The sequence below is a fragment of the Botryllus schlosseri genome, chromosome 12 (assembly GCF_051294905.1).
Source record: "Botryllus schlosseri isolate E-star chromosome 12, Bs_hap1, whole genome shotgun sequence".
Taxonomy (NCBI): Eukaryota; Metazoa; Chordata; class Ascidiacea; order Stolidobranchia; family Styelidae; genus Botryllus; species Botryllus schlosseri.
In genome coordinates this window covers 12,841,338-12,847,471 of record NC_137247.1, presented here as the reverse complement: position 1 = coordinate 12,847,471, position 6,134 = coordinate 12,841,338, and the positions used below count along the sequence as shown (strand labels likewise).

At 41.5% G+C, this 6,134-nt stretch overlaps 1 protein-coding gene across 2 annotated transcripts in view; it reads right to left on the bottom strand.

Moving 5' to 3' along the window:
• Positions 1-6,134, bottom strand: part of LOC145452044 (ras-related protein Rab-18-like) — a 220,346-nt gene that overhangs the window by 187,647 nt on the left and 26,565 nt on the right. The window lies entirely within an intron of this gene.

Here is a 6,134-nt window from a genome sequence, read left to right as displayed (position 1 = left end):
TCATAAAAAGAAAACATAGATTTCGATCAGTATTAAACCACACTGTAAGCCCGGTTTCAAATGGTCATTGGTCACAGCCTATTGTTACAGGTCATCAAATTGGAACACACACTTCCAAAACGCTGTGGTAGGTTTTCTATTGATGCTACTAAATAATGTGACATACAACTATTTCGCCTTTGCCACAATTTTCAGTTTTCTTAATTGTAGGTAAGGAAACAATCGCCTGCTGTGTCTCTTTACTTGCGATACTTTTGAATGCCGATGCTATCGTGCACATTGTTTTAGAAAAAAAAACTGTAGAATACAACTCAGAACAGGTTTCGTAGTCAAGCATGAGTGAATTCCTTCTCAGCTATGATCAGGGGGCTGGGGAGTTCGAGTTGGAGTTTGGTCACATAGGAGTCTGAATTTTTCAGTTTATTCAGGTAGGGAGTTAGAGTGAGATTCACGAAGTTGGATATGAAGGAGTTGATAGGCAGAATCGCTGACACAATTTATCAAGAGTCTTGAGTAGCAGCAAATTTTGCTGACATCGGATAGGAACGTATAGCTTATATTGGGAGTCGGAATGTAATTTGCCTGTGAAAGAGGCGGGCATAGGAGCCATAGTTGCTATAGGCCTACTTCAAATCCGACTGCATCTCGAGTAGGGAATTTTAATTCTGGAAAGTCAGCAGTAGAGAGAGAGACTCTATATTTACATCCAGCCGAAATCCATAACAGCATCAGTGATGACACAGAAGAAAAGCACATAACCATAATTTCAATATCGGATAGAATGATCTATGCGACCTTAGAAGTCAATTAGTCTGATCACACCCGCATGAAACAAGCCTACCTACACTATCTCAAGCAGATCTGCTGAAAAATGCCCTGGCTATCATGTCAAATTTGAATGACTTAACAGTGAGATAGCCACCACATCATCAAATACAGATTTGACCTTGCTTCAGAAGCGGACTGAGTTGAGATGAGTTGAGATGTAAAAAAAATGATTTGCATGTAGTGGTTGACACGGAATTACTACTGCTATACGCATTTATTTTCAGATGTATCACAATATGATTGCCCAGACTGACATACTAATTAGTGTATTTTCTTGTGGTAGCCTAGCACAACACTAAACTGATTCATGGAATATAATTCCGAAAAATGACATATCATGTAATGCAAGAGCTGAACATATGGGGTGTCGTAGTGATGACCCAGGTCCCGGAGTATTTCGCGAAATCATATTGATTTTCTGAATAGTACACGCAGTCATGTAGCAAGGTTGATCAATTTGTGTGGCCCACCACCAGCAATGGTAAAGATTGATTTCCGCTCTTGAAAGTCAGCGATCAGCTGTCACCACTAAATGATAATATTGTCACTAGCCTTCACTTTACCTTGGTAATGTTTTTAGATTATGGGACTGGGTTGACTCTTGTGCATTGGAATAGCACTGCTCAATCCCTAAACATTAAGCAATTGGCACATGGTACACGATAGCTAGTAAAACATATACATGCACTACTGGTTAACTGGTTAGTAATCAGAAACTGTAGAGGCAACATCAGATTATGGAGAGTTGGAGACAAGAACAGTACGGTACGGGTATCTAGTTTCGACTTCAATATCAAATGATTGTATATAAAAAAGATAATCAACACGTTACTACTACAACGTCAAAAAATCAATAACAACTCATTTTAGACATAAAAGCAGAATTTCGATAATATTGAACAGTCAACACCAGTCCTAAAGGAGGAGTTACTCCTACAACCACGCCGAGAGCGAAATATATCCTACATAATCCTTTCAAGAAACGCCGCCCAGTTATCGCATAGCGAAAGTCACGAAACAGGATTAGTCAAACACAGAGATCAGCGAAATCTCAAGTCTCCGAATTGGAACGAATCCGGCTCCTGCTAGCAAATTGTCAGGAAAAATCCAGCTAGTACCTAAATTCCTGCAAAATACGCCTACGCTTATTTATTTCAGTGGAAAAATCAAATAAATTCAAAATACGGATCCAGTGCAGTACGTTAAAAATCGATGAAATGCAAATGCTACTCCTACTCCGGATCCTGAACCGGATTGTGATTCGTGAACTGTAGCCGAGGAAGCAAATCAGGTTTCAGGAATGGTGCTCTAGCGCCATCCAACAATATTTTAGTAGGCGTATCACAAAATTTGGAAACGACAGACGTTATCATCATAGCTATCATAGCCCTTATAAAGGCTATGGTTCAAATTATATATAACGGTGGGATCATTGGCTTGGTCTAGCCTACTTGTCCTACTCACACAAGTGTTAATATTTCCAGACTATTTCCACTTCACAGATTTTTAGGCAAAAGTCGGTAAATATCTCGGGATTTTACTATGGACTCGGACATGTCCTGGAAGAGTCATATTCAGTCCCATAGACACTAAATTATCACCGAAGTGCGACCTGTTCTACAGCCTTAGACGCTTCATGCCAGCCTGGGTTCTTCTGATACTCTTTAAATCCCTAATCAAATCGAAGTTACAATATGGCATCCTCTGTTCGGGGCAGGGCTTTGGAGCCGGAGCCCGGAGCCGGAGCCCCGGAGCCGTCCATTTTTACCGGAGCTGGAGCCGGAGCCGGAGCTCTACATAAAATTCAGCCGGAGCCGGAGCTGGAGCTAGTTATTTGCAGAGGTGGTCAGTAACGAAGTACTTCTACTTATGAACTACTTGAAGTAGATTTTGCCTACTCACACTACTTTTTAAGTAGTTATGATTTTAGACTACTTCAGCTTCTACTTGACAGTTTTCAGATTTGTAGGCAAATATAAGCGTAAAATACCTACTTACTTACTTGTGAACCACCACTCCTACTTCTACTTGAGTAGAAATTCTGGCGTTACTTCTACTTCTAATCGAGTAGTGACGGTGACTACTTTGACCACCTCTGATTACTTGAGGGGTAGCTCCGGCTCCGACTTATTTCATAAGATGCGGGATAAGATGCGGATACATTACAAAAAAAGACACAGAGTAGTACCTGGACATGAGTTCAAGGTGGGAGATCGCGTCTGGATTCCGGACTGCAAATCGCAGGGTGTTGTGGAAAAACTTGACACTGACACTCAACCCAGATTATCGTAGGCCCCGTAAGATGCTATTATATATGCAACAGCCATATCTGCTGAGTTCACGTAATTCGACAGCAGGCCTTCGCGAAATTAAGAATCTTTTCCTCTTTGGCGCTACCTTTTCCGACTAACCATGTTCCTGGGGATTTAACAGCAGAGCAATCGTATGTTCAATGTTCAATTTTCATACATTAGTGCCGAACCTCGGTATGCGAAATATGCCTGTGAATATTGTGGGTATTCGGCATACCCGTAATTCCATCATCAGTAGGGCTGGGCACAATGATTCGAGTACTCGAATCTGAATCGAGTATTAATTTTAATGATTCGAGTCGAGTAGTAAAAGACGATTTTTTCGAGTACTGAAATTGTACGCTCCTCACAACTGAAAGTTAATGAACTAACAAGAATTATAGTTTTGATAATATTTTCCACTGATGAAGCCTTGAAACCTTGATTGGCCGTGTCGTAGCATGATAGACATAGTACAAAGCTACGAACGTTACTGGAAATAACACATTTCCGAAGTCATGATCGTTCCACAACATTGTCAAGAAGTGCAATGAAGTCGGTATGGTCGAAAACATACCGAAGTATCATTAATGTGACGGATAACAGGCATTATGTTCTTCGTGGTGGCATAAAAGGTACATATTTGAACTTTGACATAGTACATTATGTTGTGACGTCATAATGAGTGATACTCGAATACTCGACTCGACTCGAAGCATTTTACGTGATTCAGAATCGAATCACTCAGGTACTCGATTTTGCCCAGCCCTAATCATCAGCACAACCTTGTTGGCCAATTGTATGCGGTTCGAAAATAATGATCACTATGTATTACGCGAATTGGGAGAGAGGATGAAAACGTGATTTCGTTGCACATGTCGATATGACGAGCACGAGCCGAGAAATTCCATCTCATCGTTGCTATGAATCGGATGAGCAAATACTCGTTCTTTCGTGGTAGTTCTTTAATCGGGCTGCGAAATTGGACAGTGTTATTGATTATGCAATTATGCATGCTAATTGGAATTCATTACTGCGCATGATCGTCATTCACTCCAGTAAGGATTTTCGAGCGTAAATTGGGGATGGCAGAAGAGTAGCCCAAAACCCCATGGTATTTTATGTTGGAGACAAATTACTGATTTGATACGCGATTTCCAATTTGTAATCATCTGTTTCGTAAACTTGTAAATGTGCAATGTGCATACTGCATAGTTTAATTCGTTATGGGCATGGGGCAATGTGCATGGCACAGTGTTTAATTCGATTATTCGATTCGTTTTAACGGGAAAATATTATATTCTGAATTCCAATAACCTTGATCGACACCGGATCGACTGGTAACGAGTGCACCAATATCGAACGTCAAACCATCGGCCATTCGGTACAAATCGAATTTCTATTGATCACGTCGTTATATCCGCCCATATTGCTCTTACCAGCACCGTAACTGCCGCACCCCAAACCCCCCAATTGGGGGGGGCCCGAGCTCGATGGGGGGTCCAAAATTATTTCGTGAATTAGCATAAATCATAGAGTATTTTTTCAAAATTTATGCAATTTTTTCAAAATTTTTTCGCGCCGCGCGCGAATTCATGTAGCCATTTCTCTTTCTTATTGGGTATTGGGCAATTACCGCGCCACGACCCACCAAGACATGCAATCAAGTTTTAGGCCATATAACATGAGACTCCAAGAAGTGTGCCAGAACGATTGGCAGCGAGAAAAGCTTGGCCGAAAAGGTCTATGCCCTTATGCAGATCAAAGACTTCGCTATATATACAAAATACATATAGGTGTAATTGTCCATAGGCGCCTAAATGACTGGCGCCGAATGTTCCTGTCTTTGCAATCTGAACCTCACAAGACAAATACCATCCCGCTGGGAAAAACTTTATGCCAGTGAAGAAATACCAATTTGAAATCGTGTGCTTCTCTTAGTTTAGAAGCCTACGTTTGGGCGGTTCTATATTTTCTGATATAGCAGACTGGAAGTCACGAAATAACATCATGTAACGAAGTCATATCAACGGTTCCGCCCGCCCGAAGATGTTTAATCATTATTTACGGGCCCTCCCGTTTTCAAGACACTTCACTCAGCTCTACCGGTAAATCTAATTACGTGAGTAGAGAAGACAATAAATTGATAGCATATTATATATGCAGTCGCCGATCTGATTGACCGATTTTATCATAAATTATCGAAAATTTTCGCGCTTAGCGCTGGCACTCAATACAGTACGGGTAATTTCGTGACAAACGTGAACAACGTGATGGGGGGGGGGCGTTTTATCACCCTATGGGAGCCCAAGACCCACGTTTTTGGGGGCCTGACGAGGTGCTGTTTTGTTCCTGCCAACGGGCATACGCCCGAAGATGTTTAATTATTATTGAGTGGTCCTACCTTTTCAAACACACCTCACTCAGCTCTACCGGCAAATCTGATTACGTGAGCAGAGAGAAGATAAAAATTGATAACAATGTATGCAATTCCCGATCATACTGACCGATGAAATCATGAATACTAGAAATTTTGCGCGCTTCGCGCGCTTAGGCGACTAAAGCTGATTCACCAAAGAAACTCCCAATGAAAATGATGAATAGTGGTAAACAGTGTATCGCCGGAGGGGGGTCTGGGGGGCGAAGCCCCCCAGACGTTCGGTCTATAACACTATGGGGGGCCCAAGACCAAAGTTTTGGGGGGGGGCCTGACGAAGTGCTGTTACGGCCCTGGCTCTTACTACATGTACAGTTGAATAATAATCGCACATTTAACGATTGAATTGAGATGTATGGCCTAATGTTAGCAAGTACAGTGCCAGTGTTAAAACACCGCATCAGAATTTTAATGCTGTACACAGCAATGGCACGGAGTATAGTGCGTTGACAGAGATGAGCATGGATTAGGATTAGGTTTTGAAAAAACAGGATTTGTGAAATTTTCTCGGATTTGGATTGGATTTGGATTAGACATTTTTTTCAGAACGGATTAGGATTTGGATTGGATTTATGTAT